Raw genomic sequence first — 17,500 nt, 5'->3', positions numbered from 1 at the left:
TATAAATATATATATATATATATATATATGTGTGTGTGTGTGTGTGTGTGTGTATGCTGTATATAATGCGTATTTTTACTTTCTGTCTTACAATTCACAAATCCTTCAGAACGAGGAAAAGTGAGGTGAAAACTCCTCTCAATGTTTTTTCTTACAAACATGAAAAAAGTTATCTTGGAGAAAACTTTTTGATTTCTGTGTAGGAAATTTCTGGGATTTGAAGTGAATATCGGAAGATTTCTCTTTCTCTATCCGAGGGACAAAATGGGGTTTATTTTTTAGTTGTCCATTGAATAGCGGTTGTTCATTTTTATAAGAAAAGGTAACTTTTTTTTTTTATACAAGTTAGTTGTGGCAACAAGTTAGCTTACATTCATAGGTTTTGAGGGCAATTTATGAAAAGATCAAAGAATTTTGTCTTAAAGTTTCAATTCAAATATTATTTTCGTAACTTAATTATGGCAATTCAAGTGCGTATTTTTTACATTTATATTATTTCAAATTTTAATTCAGGCAATTTTAGTAGGGTGAAAATATTTATGATGTTATTTTTCTCGTATTATTATTGATATTATTATTATTATTATTAGTAGTAGTAGTAGTAGTAGTAGTAGTATTGTTATTATTATTGTCATATATATACATTGTGTATTTTATAACGAGAGAGAGAGAGAGAGAGAGAGAGAGAGAGAGAGAGAGAGAGAGAGAGAGAGAGAGTCGAAACGCTATAAATCGGTGTTTTAGTATAAAACGAGTATAAGAATAAAGCCGAATAAGGTTAAATAACCTCTATATAGAAGGGTTTGCTTCCTACCGGATACTTAATAACGTTTTACATAGTACAATATGATCCAACATACCATGGCTAATAAAAGTATACTATAATTAAATAAATAAGAAAGAAATACAAGTCATCCAGTCATTCAACTATTAATAAAACAATACAAAAGCCGCCTTGAAACTGCTATGTGTGTTCAATAATCCCACTGAGTTGTAAATGCGGAAAAAAGAAGGGATTCGTACGGTGGCAATAAATTGCATGAGCCGGACAATATTTTGTTTGTTTCCGGTCTGGCTCTCACTAAAAAGAGACTATTTCACGAATTCGTATTTCAAATTTTACCGAATACAGTATATAAATTAACTAACGTCATCAATGTTATATCAATATCGTCTGCCTCAGCTGGGATAAATGAATCATTACGGAACCTCATTTACTTATAAAGTCATAATTTAAAAGTATAATTTAGCATACACCAAGTAAAATAAACCATCTGTATGGCTTGGTCCTGGGTACCTGGAGGTGTCCCCGACCCCCCTCCCTCCCTAGTACCCACTAACCAGTGAGACCGTTCAGACGTGTATGATGTAACATTGCCCCTTCCGAATAGCTGATGATCACCTAATTTCCTATTGCCATTGCAACAATTGCTAATAGAAGAGTTAAGGAAGATATAATGTTATAAAGAAAGGGTATATCAGGCTACGGCGGAATTACCTAAGTTATGAAGGGGTACTTCAAGGTAAGCCGGCGAGGTGAAGTTTAGTGTGAGATATGTGGTTGCATCTATTCATGCATATGAAAAATGATATCTTGTAATTGGTTGTTATTTGGCTAATTGTTTGTTTATGACAATATTGATATTTGTATCGATAATAGTAATTCTAAGGAGGATTTATAAGATAGATTTGCAATGAGTAATCTAGATTATATCGAATGCATAAGTGGAGAGGGCTATGTTGTCGATAGTTGCCATTATTATAATGATGTAGTCTTATTTTGTATTCTATAATTCTTTATGATAACATTTATCATTTTTATCTAGTTTATCCATATATGAAATAGAAATTGCCACAGTTAAGAAAAAAAAGTACCTTAGGCCTAGGCCTATGTTGCAGGGTCGGACAAGCAACTGGTTTCTCCTCGGATTTTGGCGGGAAAATTTTCCCGAATTTGTTCCTATCAAAATCTGTATTTTATGAAAGCCCAAATGTGTTTCAATAAGTGAAATACAGAAGTACAGGTTGATGGATTTAAGATACAAAAAGTACCGTAGTTATATTTATAATGACTTTATAAGTAAATGAGGTTTCGTAATGATTCATTTATCCCAGCTGTTGCAGACGGCATTGATATAATATTGACGACATTAGATAACGAAAAGTAACGTTTATATCACAAGGATTTATATATTCAATAAAATCTGAAATTTAAAATCGTGAAATAGTCTCTTTTTACTGAGAGCCAAACCGGAAACAAACTAAAAAATTGTCCGGCTCATGCAATTTATTGCCACCGTAGCGATTCCCTTCTCTCTCTCTCTCTCTCTCTCTCTCTCTCTCTCTCTCTCTCTCTCTCTCTCTCCCTCTCCCTATTCTGCATTTAGAATTCAGCGGGATTATTGAACACACATAGTAGAGTTTCAAAGCGGGTTTTTTGTTTTGTTTTAATCAATAGTTGAATGACTGGATTACTTGATTTCCTTTCGTATTTATTTAATAGTATACTTTTATTAGCCATGGTATGTTGGAGCATATTGTTCTATCAAACGTTATTATGTACAGTATTGGGGGAGAGGATAGGTGGGGGAGGGGAGAATTAGGATATTGGAATGATTGAAGGGAAAAATGCTAAAATGAGGTATAGTGGGAGGTGAAACATGGTGAAAAGGTTTGTTTATCGCCATGATCAGCAAAGCTGTACAAGTCAGGTTCACCCATACTAGGTTGGTTTGCCATGAGCGATCTGACGAGAATCTCCCACCATCACCAATCTTCAATGGCCAGCGTGATGATAAAAACGGGACAAATCCATGACATGAATAAGGACATGGCAGGCATTTGTCCTGCAGTGGACTAAAAACGGTTTCCTTTTTGTGTGTATATATATATATATATATATATATATATATATATATATATATATTAATAAACGGACGACAAATATTATTGAAATTCATGTTCAAAAATCCATAAAATACTTTTTAACAATCTATCGGGGGAAGTCTGTCATGTAAATTGTTAGTTTCTTCTCCATAGTTATATAAGTCGTTAGTTTCCTCTCGATATATAATAGATTGAGAGCCAAGTGAGTTACTGTGGATAGAATTATTAATGTACATATTTTTTGTAACAAGCTTGTTAATTTTTAGCGTAGCCTACAGTGCATGACTGGGTTTTACTTGTATTTTATACTGGCTCTTATTTTTTCACCTGTATTATATATTATTGTAAAGGTATCCCAAGTTTTTATTTAAGAATAAGATGACAAAAAAGTTTATTATGATTTAGCATACACCAAGTAAAAATAATCGGTAACCAAAAGCTTCATGTTGATGGCGGCAATGCTGACACTGCCTGTCTTGGTCCTGGGTACCTGGGGCTGGAGGCGTCCCCCCTCCCCAGTACCCTCTCACCAGTGAGACCGTTCAGACGTGCTTGATGCGTCATAGCCCCTTCCGAATACCTGATGATCACATAATTTCGCATTGCCATTGCAACATTTGTTAAAAGAAGAGTTTAGGAAGATATAATGTTATAAAGAAAGGGTATATCTGGCTACGGTGGAATTACCGAAGTTATGAAGGGGTACTTCAAGGTAAGCCGGATAGGTAAAGTTTAGTGTGAGACATGTAGTTGCATCTATTCATGTTTCATGTATAGGGAAATTGATATCCTGTAATTGGTTGTTATTTGGCTTATTGTTTGTTTATGACAATATTGATATTTGGTATAGATATTAGTAATTCTAAGGAGGATTTATAAGATCGATTGGCAATGAGGAATCTAGATAATATCAAATGCAGAAGTGGAGATGGCTATGTTGCCGATAGTTGCCATAATTATAATGATGTAGTCTTATTTTGTACTCTATAATTCTTTATGATAACATTTATCATTTTTATCTAGTTTATCCATATATGTAAATAGAAATTGCCACAGTTAAGAAAAAAAGTATCTTAGGCCTAGGCCTATGTTGCAGGGTCGGACGAGCAGCTGGTTTCTCCTCGGATTTTGGCGGGAAACTTTTCCTGAATTTGTTCTTATCAAAATTTGTATTTTATGAAAGCCGAAATATGTTTCAATAAGTGAAATACAGAAGTTCAGGTTGATGGATTTATTTAAGATACAAAAAGTACTGTAATTATATTCTACAATATGACTTTATAAGTAAATGAGGTTCCGTAATGATTCATTTATCCCAGCTGAAGCAGACGGTATTGAAATAATATTGATGACATTAGATAACGGAAAGTAACGTTTATATCACTAGGATTTATATATTCAGTAAAATCTGAAACATAAAATCATGAAATAGTCTCTTTTTAGTGAGAGCCAAACCGGAAACAAACAAAAAATCGTCAGGCTCATGCAATTTATTGCCACCGTAGCGAATCCCTTCTTTTTTTCTGCATTTACATTTTTTTTTTATCTTTTATTATAAAAATACAATTACATCTTAGCAATTTACATTATATACGTAATTATTGAACACACATAGTTGAGTTTCAAAGCGGCTTTTTTGTTTTGTTTTATCAATAGTTGAATGACTGGATGACTCATTTTCCTTTCTTTTTTTAATCTAATGGTTTGTATACTTCTATTAGCCATGGCATGTTTGAGCATATTGTTCTATCAAACGTTATTAATTAACCTGGAAGCAAAACCTTGTTATATAGAGGTTATTTAATCTTACTCGGCTTTATTTTTCTACTTGTTTAATAATAAAACACCTGTTTTTTAATATTTTGACGCCCCGCCTCTCTCTCTCTCTCTCTCTCTCTCTCTCTCTCTCTCTCTCGTTTTATAGTGGTTATTAAGTCTTACTCGGCTTTTTTTTCTTATACTTGTTTTATACTAAAACACCTGTTTATAGCGGCTTGAACCCTCTCTCTCTCTCTCTCTCTCTCTCTCTCTCTCTCTCTCTCTCTCTCTCATATTGGATTTTTTTAAATTTCTAGTACTGGCCCAACTTTCCTATCACATTTACTCAGATCTGTCTCAACCTTTATTATATATAAACCAACGTTATCCACAGACATTTGAGATAGGAAAAGATTTGATAATCAGGATTATACACTGAATAGGAAAAGCAAAACATTATTTTCAAATATTATATCTAGTTCAAGGCTGCGTTACCGAGATCTGTGGAATGTAGTAGGTTTGCGATTCGCCAATGTAAAATTCTTTATAGCTTTCGCGCTTAGGCTAAATTGGTACTTAGTTTGATCGCTTTCAGCCAATATCGCTCTACTGTTTATTATGATATTACGTAACAGTCCTTTAGGTCGATTTATTTGATTGCAGTTATTAGTGTGTGAAGACCATGGTGGTGAACAGATTTGTTATTGGTCAAATCAACGTTATATACTTGCATTTTACGCTTGAGAGAGAGAGAGAGAGAGAGAGAGAGAGAGAGAGAGAGAGAGAGAGAGAGAGATTTCCTCTTGGAATTGTGAAGGTAATTCGGTTTTAAAACTTCTCGTATACGTATTTTTTTTTTTTAGATTTCAATTGCACAACCGAAGACATAAAATCGAAAGAAAAACAGCTAACTGGAAGCTTAGTTTTATCCAATGATGACAACGGGTGAGAGTTTAAAAATGCTAACGGTTACGATGCTAACGTTTGCGTGTTTAGTATTAATGTGGTATGTCTATGGTGCAAATTCTCTCTCTCTCTCTCTCTCTCTCTCTCTCTCTCTCTCTCTCTCTCGTTAAGAATTTCTCGTATAAGGGCAATATACATAAGCGTTAAGTCCATTTCATTTCCTACTTAAGGTAACTTAAGGTAACAGTGTTGAATACGATTATTCTCTTCGATGTGTTTCAACCGTCTCATGATGAAAACCTACTTAATATTATGTATATATTTTTTATTTTAGTTCTACGGACATAGTTCTTTCTAGTTCCTAACCAATTATACATATGTAGTATTAAAGGAAACTTTTTATGAAGGTAATTAATATTTTTACGGATATTATTATTATTATTATTATTATAATTATTATTATCATTATCATTATTATAATTATTATAATTATTATGATGATGATGATTATTATTATTATTTGCAATAGGAAACGTATTGTTATCATAACGATGATAAGGCCTTTTGTATTCATTGGTTAAATAGATACTAAATACATAAAGTAATCATTTATGGTTGATTAGAAATAGATTCTAGTCTCACTCTAAAAATAATGAAATAAAAAAAGTGGTCTTTAAATAAAATACCTTTCATTTATATTTTTTTTTTCCACAATAAAGATAACCCCAGTAATAAAAAAACAGATCGACCTCATTTAAGTTCTCCGAGGTTTTATTTGTACCCGAAGAGACCAGGCGATGTCAAACTTCATTATAATCTCATTTGTTATTCTCGTCTGGAAAACGGAAAAAGTTTTGCCACCTCATTTTTTTTTTTTTTGGCTGCATAGAGCAGTTTCAGATTTATGAGTTTTTCTCCCCTTTCGTTTCATATTACTAGGGATGCAGGACATGATTTTTTTTTCATATATATTCTTGTTTAATTTCCAAAATAGAGAGTAATTTTCTGCAGTGATAATCTAACGGCCTAATGAAATTGTCTCTTTCTGATCTTCCTAATTCTCTTATGTTATACGATGAGGATTTATTTCTTATTACAATTATTGATACTTTTCCTGTTAGGGTTGTGGTGGCCCGTGGTAGCGTCCTCACCTGGTGATTGTTAGAGTGAAGTTCGAGTCCCACTCAAAATCGTTAATTTCTTTGGTCGCTGCAACCTCACCATCTGTATGAACTAATGATGGGTGTTTTAGGGGACCCTATAGGCCTATCTGCTGAGTCATCAGCAGTCATTGCCTAACCCTCCTTGGTCCTAGCTGGGGGGGGGGTGCTTGAGCGATATGATCAGTCTCTAGGGCATTGTTATGCTTGATAGGACAATGTCATTGTCCCATGCCTCTGCCATTCACGACGGCCTTTAAACCTTTAATTGTATTTTTTTTTATTAATTGAATATTTTTACTTTATTGTTATCTTTTCTATTTAAAAAAGAGCAAGTGTCTGACTATATATATATATATATATATATATATATATATATATATATATATATATATATATATTTCCTGTTACGTTTAGGGGGAGAGTAATAGTCTGACTATATATATATATTTATATATATATATATATATATATATATATTATATATATATATTTATATATATATATATATATATATATATATATATATATATGTTACGTTCAGGGGAGAGGAATAGTTATACCCTGATGAGAGGTTATACCCCGAGAGGTGCACTCAGAAACCACACTTTTCCACATCGCGGAACCAATTGATAGTAGTTGAAAAGGGTAGAAGGGTGGGAAGGGTTGAATCTGTGTATGTGTGCAAACCCATCTTTATATTTATACCTCATTTTTGTCGGCTCGGTTACTCTTGTTTGTTAATGAATATGACTGTTGTTGATATTTTTAGATAAACAAATATATAATTTGAACACTTAAGAGCACAGTGTTAGATCAAGTGCATTAGGAGTCACGTGGCTGCAATACACTAGTAGAATTTGCATAACAATACCGAATATACCAGTAATGAAGCTTATATGTCGATATATGTCATTCATTAAAACTAAATTGAAACAATGCAGTATTCCCTATTTGTAGGTATCATTTGCACATAGGCCTATTATATAATTTTCTGTTTATAAAATGTTCTTCTAGATTGTAATTTCTGAACGTGGTTATCGAAAACGTTGCTTTATTTATAACAAAGGTTAACCCTAGCATGGTTAATACTTTCCATTGTTATCCGTAATGCAGAGAGAGAGAGAGAGAGAGAGAGAGAGAGAGAGAGAGGCCTCATAGTGAACTTTTTAAGGAAACATCTAATGTTGGTAAGGAATCAAAGCCTTTTTCTGGCACATTAGGCAAAGAATCTAAGCTTTTTAATGACACAGTAAGTGAGTAATCGAAACAAGGAAGTAGGACTCGACTGAGACAAGAGGAGAATGAGAGAACAAATAGAAAATGCAGAAAACTTGTAACTGGTGAGACAACAGAGTCCCAGATTGGCCTGGAAATCGGCAAAGAGCAAACAGGTCTCTTAAACAGTCTTTATTTATCCTAACCCACTGCACCATTATTAATATTATCAAATGAAGCTTTTTCCAAAGCTACTGACTTGGTTTGCGCTTCGAAGTCAGGCACCCAGCGCTTATTGTCGAATAGGAGTTGCCTGAAATGCTTTGAGAATTCCAGAGCAACAGAGGAATGCAAGTGAATCCAGAGGTCCTTTCACTGGAATTTGCATAAGCATTGTATGTCCTTCAACAAGGTTTGTTGATCAACGATTTGATGCAGCTTTTATCTAGACGGATGTTAGGTTACTTTGCCTTTTGAAGACTGAATGCATCGAAGTGGGTCTAATCTTTTGGTTTCCCGATCTTTTAGAAATTAGAAAATTATGGTTGGAATTTTCTAGAAACCAAAAATCGGTAAATTTGTATTCGTTTGTTTTTTCTTAAACCATTTATGCAATTTTAAATACATGATGCAAATTAATCTAAAAGGTTTGGGGTGGGGTTGGGGGAAGGAGACTTCGAAAAGCATATTTGAATAATAAAGGAAATATATGATATTCTTAAATGACTCAAAGGTCTGAAAATATTAACACCAGCTTGTAGGTAAATAGATTAACGTGTTTTGTTCTTGTTCGGTTTCATGATATACATCGATAGTGCATCCTCAAAGACAGATGTTAGGGTTGTGGTGGCCTGGTGGTAGCGTCCTTGCATGGTGATTTCCAGACTGGAGACCGAGTCCCGCTCGTTAGTTCCTTTGGTCGCTGCAACCTCACCATCCTTGTGAGCTAAGGGTTGGATGTATGGTGGAGCCTATAGGTCTATCTGCTGAGACATCAGCAGCCATTGCCTGGCCCTCCTTGGTCCAAGCTTTGGTGGAGAGGGGGCTTGGGCGCTGATCATATGTAATATGGTCAGTCTCTAGGGCATTGTCCTGCTTGACAGGGCAATGTCTCTGTCCCTTGCCTCTGCCATTCATGAGGATACTTCAAATCATTCATTCGTTCATTCTGCCATTTATGAGCGGCCTTTAAATCTTTAATGTAAATAAACAGAAACCTTAAATTATTATTATTATTATTATTATTATTATTATTATTATTACTTGCCAAGCTTCAGCCCTAGTTGGAAAAGCAAGATGCTATAAGCCCAAGGGCTCCAATAGGGAAAAATAGCTCAGTGAGGAAAGGAAATAAGGAAATAAATAAATGATGAGAATAAATTAACAATAAATCATTCTAAAAACAGTAACAACGTCAAATCAGATATGTCCTGGAATGTAAAGCGGGAAAGGAGTAACCTGCCATGTATTTGTCTTTGGGGGAATAAACTAGCTTACCTCATTCCCCCTTCTAAGTATTAGATATAATATTCTCTTCATTGTCGAGTAAATAATATCGCTTGTAAGTAAAGAGCTAAAAGCAAGAGCGCCGAGCATCACTCTCGTTGAAAGTGCTGATAAAGCAAGATTAAAGCCAGAGCTCCTGTTTTCAGCGCTAAGGTTAATGGCCTCTTATTCCGAGTTAAGTTCTTATCTTTTAGAAAGGGCGGACGACTTCATTATAACTAAGCTTCTGAAGAAGGAAGGTGCATTTATCAAAGAACCGCCCTTTCACCTTCCTCATTCTCAACCTTCCCCTCCTCCCACACACACTCCTCTGATGATAGAACTTTATTATTCTAAAGGTGCAAATGCAACTTGCTTGAGTTAAGTCTTAAATTCATGGATGTTTGGGCTTTACAACGTATTTGATCTAGGTAAGAGATTATTTACATCCAATGACGTTTTACTTCTTGAATTTATGACGATGACTCCGCGAGTGAATTCAAGTCGATTTTTAAATAAGATGATTGTATGTGAAGAAAACAGGTTCGTCTTTACAGGTGAAAATTATATCATAATATTTTTTACCGGTGGATTAGTGAAATATATCCATGAATTAGTTTAGTCGTTTGAGATAAAATGATATATGAATAAATCGCGTTCGTCTTTACAAATGAATATTATATAAGTGAAATCTAGCCGTGAGTTATTTTAGTCGATTTAAATAAAATTATAGTATTTGAATAAATCGAGTTTGATTTCAAAGGTGAAAATTTCATAATTTTCTTTAATGGTTGATTTGTGAAATATATCCCTGCGTAAGTTTAGAAAATTACATACTATTCTTTTTCAAATTTATCTTCAATAATTTATTAACCTTTTTTCCCTTTGTAAAAAGATTTTGGGTTATCGTTGACCTAACTTTTCGCGAATCGAAATCTAAGTTGAAGTTCCTTGGGTTATCCGAATCATCGCACATAATGACCATGCGTCAACGGGTCTGCTATATATTGATGCTTTATGGAGGCTGCACCCTACGGTGTACGATAATAAACGTCTGCGTAAGTGATTGATGCCCGAAAGGCAGATTACCCCTGCCCATCGGTGAACGACATCGTACGTTAGGGAGAAAATATTGCTGTACCTGATAAATTTGGGAAATGGGGCTTTTAATTACGGAGTATTGTGTCGCGCTCTTAGTAAAGTCACTAAAATATTGACTGATTCTGTTATAGATTTAAGAATTTATTAATTTTATTATTATTATTATTACTTACTTACTTACTTACTTACTTACTAAGCTACAACCCTAGTTGGAAAAGCAGGATATGCTATAAGCCCAGGGGCTCCAACAGGGAAAGTAACCCGGTGAGGAAAGGAATCAATAAAAACTAGAATATTTTAAGAACAGTAACAGTAACATTATTACATTATTAGGGCCATGTTCTATTCTGAATTCGCAAGGCTAACGAAAAGGAACATATTGCGAACTAAAATTCGGTAATATTGGAATATATTGCAACGAGTTCTTGGCAAGCGAGAGTTTAGGCATTCATGCCAGTCAGGCCTTTCCTAAGCTCGGAAATTTGACAAAGTAAACACTCGGTCGCTCTTATCTATTATCCTTGATTTTAAAGCCAAAAAGAAGACTAGTTTATACCTTGGCCAATGAACTCGAACAAAGTTAGACTTTGTCAACATGTGAATTAGTTACCTGTAATGAAGGCCTGACAGGAACACACGTTTGCCACACCGTCGATCTTTTGATAAGTAAAATTATGAGGATTAGTTCTTAGATGGGGGACCAGTAATCATCACAGTGCCCGAAATTTCAAGAGAAAAAAAATATAGACTTTTTTGTAGTCTAGCCATAAGCGTAATTAATATTAAGGATACGTCCCTCTCCTAGTATTCTTTACTAGTACATCTTTAAACGTCTAGAACTCTAGTTTAATTAAAGACGAATACATGAAAGGATACTTATTTTAGTAAATTAATATCCTTAGTTATTATTAATAATGATGTAATAATAATTGAACTACTAAGTTGAGCGTTCTGGTAGTTGTCGTCATGTTTGCGTATAAAGAAATAACAAATTTAAATGCTTTTAGCCTTTTTTTACTTTATAGCCCAAATGCATAAATCCATTCTCTCTCTCCTCTCTCTCTCTCTCTCTCTCTCTCTCTCTCTCCTCTCTCTCTCTCTCTCTCTCTCTCTCTCTCTCTCTCTCATGGTCTAATTTAACATTCTTTTCCTATCCCTGTGTTGAATATTTCTATTAGAATTACACATTCCTTTATGAAAACAGTATAACATTTAAAACAAAATAATGCTAAAAATCGCTGAAGGTGAATTATGGGACCCTGATTACTTCAGGTAGGCTATATTCGTCGGCTATCCAGACGGGGTCAAACTGCGGGCGTTGACCGTTTATGCACTATCTCTCTCTCACTCTCTCTCTCTCTCTCTCTCTCCTCTCTCTCTCTCTCTCTCTCTCTCTCTCTCACACACACAGTATTCTAAAACATTTTTGATTCCTGGTTTAAACAAATTTTGGTGATATTTTCACAGTCAAATGGTTGAATTGGTGAAAAATTCTTTCTGTTGAGCAGGTTTACATGTATCATGTCATAGTTTTTTAAATTTATGTATCTGTATAACACACACACACATATATATATATATATATATATATATATATATATATATATATATATGTATATATGTGTATATATATATATATATATATATATAGTATATATATATATATATATATATATATATGGTACTTGGGAATGTTACTCTACGTTTATGATGAATGGACAATGTCTTTGTGGCGTCTATCCAGACATTTGCTCTTTATTATATAGGGGAGATTACTATGCCATTGGGTAAACTTTCTTTTTCTCACACATGAATATTACCTGCTGCATTTTGGAATTGAGAGTGTATCTTGTGCACCGAATTTCATGAAAGCAATTGTGCCATGAGCCGGATGGGATACTTAGTGAGTAGATTGTTCATGCTGTTCAGTAGCCTCTTTTTAAAAGGCCAGATAGTTTTCCAGGCCTTGTTATGGATGATTAAGGGTACGAATAGTTTCTAAGCTCCATTATTATTATTATTATTACTATTATTATTATTATTATTATTATTATTATTATTATTATTATTAGCTAAGCTGCAGCCTTAGTTGGAAAAGCAAGATGCTATAAGCCCATTGGTGCCAACAGAGAAAAAATATCCCAGTGTGGAAAGGAAATGAGGAAATAAATAATCAATAAAAGAGGTAATGAACAATTAAAATGAAATATTTTAAGAACATTAACGACATTAAAACACCTATTTCATATATAAACTAAATAAAGACTTAAAGAATCATAGTCACATTAATTTTAATGTTTCACTTCAGTCCATTTAATTGCTTTTCTTGTCCTATTTTCATAACTGATAGTCATACTTCCGTCTTTTCACATGTCCAGATTTGCCTCAGATTTCCACTAGGAATTTGGTGTATTTGAAATACAATTCACTCTTTCGACACGGTTAAGGAAATCATCTTTGCTTTATGAATAATAGTAATATAGGTAATAATGATAAGAGTAATAAATTAATAATAATGAAAATATTAATACGTAGTTATTAACCCACGGCCATCTAATTATGCCCCTTTTACAATATATTTTAGATAAGTGACTATCATGTGACGCTACACACCTTTACTAAGTGGAGGCTTTTCATTATGTGCATGACCAAATCTTTTAGGTGATTATAGTTTTAAGGGCATTCATTTCACGCATGACTTAATCTGCATGATCAGGTAATCGTTAAATTGTTTGCTTCAATATCATCACCACTGATGTTTGGCATGTGGCAGAAGCCTGTTGGATTTATATCTTTAGTCTGGAGAGTGTATAGTATTTTCTTTTTGGATATATAAAAGGAATTTTTGTTTATTGGAAATTATTGCCTGTGGTTTACACCGTTACTTTCCGTCCACCCAGTGCTCTCTCTCTCTCTCTCTCTCTCTCTCTCTCTCTCTCTCTCTCTCTCTCTCTCTCTCTCTCTCTCTGGGATCAGATAGTATAGGAGAAAATTGGAGAACCATATCCGTACAATGTGTAATTTATTTTAGGGATAATGTAGAAAACATAAGCACCATTTATTTTAGCTGTAACTGGATACTTGCTCATTTTTGTTCAATAAATAACCAGAGGAGCTTTTTCCATAGGCTGTTTGGCTCTTACCATGCATTTATTTAACCATAGATTAAACAAAATTATTAATGTATTAATTTAATTTATACATAGAATTTCTGATTGCATAATAATCATCATTGACATTCTTATGTTATTTCATTATATTTCTGCCTTGGCATCCTGATGCATAATTAAAACTCTAGTAAAGAATTTATTAAATAATGAAGATTTCCTTCGTTAACTGTCCAAGATACGCTGAATCTCGTAGAAACCTATAGCATTTCGATAAAACACAATAATTTCAGGCGCTATGTTAAGAGTAAAACTGGAGGCTTGTTTCGTTTGTGATATAACCAAGACCTACAAAAAGAGTTATTTCTACCGGTCTTGGTTACAACCTGACTTACCCTAAAGGCTTAAAGGCCGCTCATGAATAGCAGAGGCAAGGGGCAGTGACATTGCCCTGTCAAGCAGGACAATGCCCTAGAGACTAACATTATGATCAGCGCCCAAGCCCCCTCTCCACCCAAGCTAGAACCAAGGTGGGCCAGGCAATGGCTGCGGATGATTCGCAGATACACCCATAGGCTCCCCCAAACCCCCAATCCTTAGCTCACAAGGATGGTGAAGTTGCAGTGACCAAAGGAACTAACGAGTTTGAGTGGGCCTCGAACCCCAGTCTAGCGATCACGAGTCAGGGATGTTACCACATAGGCCACCACAGCCCCATGGTTCGAGATCCCAATCGGACCGGGCGGATAGCTCCCCGGACTCAGCACACAACCTTGACCCTGATGAGGGCTGTAAATCAGATAAAGGTTCTTTGTTATTTATGCTGGCAATTTCCCTCGTGGGGTGTGCGTTACACAAGGCCTTGGCGTTACTATTCTGGAGTTTTACTACCATTTCTACGGGCCGTTACCACCGTCTATACCTACTGTTACTATAATCGTTTGCTCTGCTGTGTGTATAAAACGGCATTTATTACATGGAGAAAGAAAGATAAGGGATTCTTACAGCACTGAGAAAGATAAAGATAATGGGATTCTTACAGCATTGAGAAAGACAAAGATAATGGGATTCTTACAGCATTGAGAAAGATAAAGATAATGGGATTCTTACAGCATTGAGAAAGATAAAGATAATGGGATTCTTACAGATTTGAGAAAGACAAAGATAATGGGATTCTTACAGCATTGAGAAAGATAAAGATAATGGGATTCTTACAGCATTGAGAAAGATAAAGATAATGGGATTCTTACAGCATTGAGAAAGACAAAGATAATGGGATTCTTACAGCATTGAGAAAGATAAAGATAATGGGATTCTTACAGCACTGAGAAAGATAAAGATAATGGGATTCTTACAGCATTGAGAAAGACAAAGATAATGGGATTCTTACAGCATTGAGAAAGATAAAGATAATGGGATTCTTACAGCATTGAGAAAGATAAAGATAATGGGATTCTTACAGCATTGAGAAAGACAAAGATAATGGGATTCTTACAGCACTGAGAAAGATAAAGATAATGGGATTCTTACAGCATTGAGAAAGATAAAAACGGATTCTTACAGCACTAAATTTATTACTTTGAAAAACTGTTTTCATACATGTATTAGTAACAGCGAGACGGAGAACAAATAATACTAGGTGTGGGGGGACTTTATGCATCTTTCTGGTAATGAAAGAATGACTTTTCATTTTAAGTCTCTTCTCTGTGGTTGAACGAAAGAGGAAGAATGTGTAGGTAGGCGTTTCTCGATTTAGCACATCCTATGAGATAATAGAAAAATACTGTCAATCGTTAAAACACACATAAGCAGGTGCACTGTAAACAAGGTTAATAGAGAGAGAGAGAGAGAGAGAGAGAGAGAGAGAGAGAGAGAGAGAGAGAGAGAGAGAGAGAATGAGGATTAAAGCTGTTGTATTGAGAGATGAAAATCATTGAATCGACCAAGTAGAATAGATTCAAAAGACGTTTAATGCTTAGCCTTAGGAAGAAACATCCAAATTACCAAAAGATTTCTATTCACTCCCGTCTGTTGGAGACATGCAGAAAAGTTGAATGTTCGTTAAAGGTCTGATATGGGCATTTAAAGGTACCTGGTAATATTCATTTTGTACTTATAAAAGACTAGTATCCTCATATTCTTACGAATTCTATTAATTTAGAATTTATAATCGATAGAATTCAGGCAATTCATCTGGCAAGACTCAACTTTGCATGATAAATTTGTTGCTAAAAAAAAAATAATATACACTCCTGAAAAGATGCAGTATATTATCAGATGTTTTCTAAACCTCTTATGTATATTATCTGTTTATATGATTTTTCAACTAGTCAGGTAGTGCGATAGAATATTACATATTGAATAAAACAACGCAAGCATATTCCAGCTTATAGATAAATAAGAAAGATTCATATGGTATATTAACTATATGTGTACACGCACTAGAGTACACACACACACTATATATGTATATATATAATTGATTGTGTATTGTAAAAGAGAGTTATAGATTAATTTCAGTGGTTGCTTAAAGCTCTGGTGACGAAATATTTGAACGCATGATAATAACTTTTATTTGTGTAATATTTTTCTTTCATTCAATTAACCTATTATAGACTGATCTTTCCAATGTCATCGTAACTTTTGCCTGATCATTGTAGATTATGGAATTCGTAATAAACGAGTTTTTTTTTTTTTTTTTTTTGGGGGGGGGGTGAAGCCCTTTGGCTGTGATATACTCTTCCTCTTCTTCTTCTTCTTCTCCCCCTCCTCTTCTTATTCTTCTTCTTCTTCTTCTCCTCTTATTCTTCTTCTTCTTCTTCCCTCTTCTCCACCTCCTCCTCCTCCTCCTCCTCCTCCTCCCCCTTCGCTTCATATTGTTCTTCTTCTCCTCCTCCTTCTCTTCCCCCTCCTCTTCCCCCTCTTCCTCCTCCTCTTCTCCTCCTATTCCTCCTCCTCCTCCTCCTCTTCTTCTTCATTATCATCTTATATTATCATCATCTCCTAAACCTATAACATTATCACCTGTTAAACTTATATCCACCTCTGTAAAAAAAAATAAAAATAAAAAAGGACCACCTATCACTCTTCTGTCCCCTGGAGGCACGATACATCTCGGCGATCATCGTTCACAGCGTCGTAAACAGATCATTTACAGTCTTTTAAGATGTTACTTTATTGATCCATAATGAGGCCGTAAATATTCGATTACCAGCCGATAAGAGCAGCCGTAAATAAAAGATACTTTTTTTTTTCCTAGCAGGAGATACGGTTGCATTTCCTACGGACTAATTGGCCGTTAAGGCGAGTTTTTACGTGCGGCCGGTAATGGGTCGGTCGTATATCGGAGCGAAGGCAAATAAAAAGCAAAAGAGAAAAGCCAAGTGAAATTGCTAAGGCAAGTTGTGGTGGCTGATGTGGTAACGTCCGTGACTGGTGAACGCCCGACTGATGATCGAGTCCCGCTCAAACTCGTTAGTTTCTTTGGTCGCTGCAACCTCGGCATCCTTTTGAGCTAAGGATGCTAGGGGGGGGGGGGAGCTAAGTCATCAGCAGCCATTCTCTGGCCCTCCTTGGTAATAGCTTAGGTGGAGAGGGAGCTTGGGCGCTGATCATATGGTCAGTCTGTAGGGCATTCTTACTCAATAGAACTATGTCACTGTCCCTTGTCTCTGTCATTCATGAGTGGCCTTTAAACCTTTAAAGTTTGGCCTAGATAACCCGGGCTCACGTTATCTCTGATTGCTTACGTTGGTTATCCCCGTTCCAGCGTTTATATGGCTTCGAAGATACCCTTGATAGCGGCCTAAGCACTGCTGATAGTATTGAAGGCATTTTCGATAGGATGTCATAAATCCTTATGGCAAGCGAAGTTCTGGA

The 17,500-nt window shown here is 35.0% G+C and overlaps 1 long non-coding RNA gene across 1 annotated transcript in view; it reads left to right on the top strand.

The window, feature by feature from the left end:
- The first annotated feature begins 3,490 nt into the window (after nt 1-3,490).
- The window catches only part of LOC137640740 (uncharacterized), a 464,418-nt gene continuing 450,408 nt past the window's right edge, over nt 3,491-17,500 (top strand). The window contains exon 1 of the long non-coding RNA XR_011044474.1: nt 3,491-3,598. This is a non-coding gene — a long non-coding RNA (uncharacterized lncRNA). The remainder of the gene's footprint in view (nt 3,599-17,500) is intronic.

Source organism: Palaemon carinicauda, chromosome 5 (assembly GCF_036898095.1).
Source record: "Palaemon carinicauda isolate YSFRI2023 chromosome 5, ASM3689809v2, whole genome shotgun sequence".
NCBI classification, from domain to species: domain Eukaryota; kingdom Metazoa; phylum Arthropoda; class Malacostraca; order Decapoda; family Palaemonidae; genus Palaemon; species Palaemon carinicauda.
Note: the sequence above shows the minus strand (reverse complement) of the source record. Positions and strands in the feature narration are given on the sequence as shown.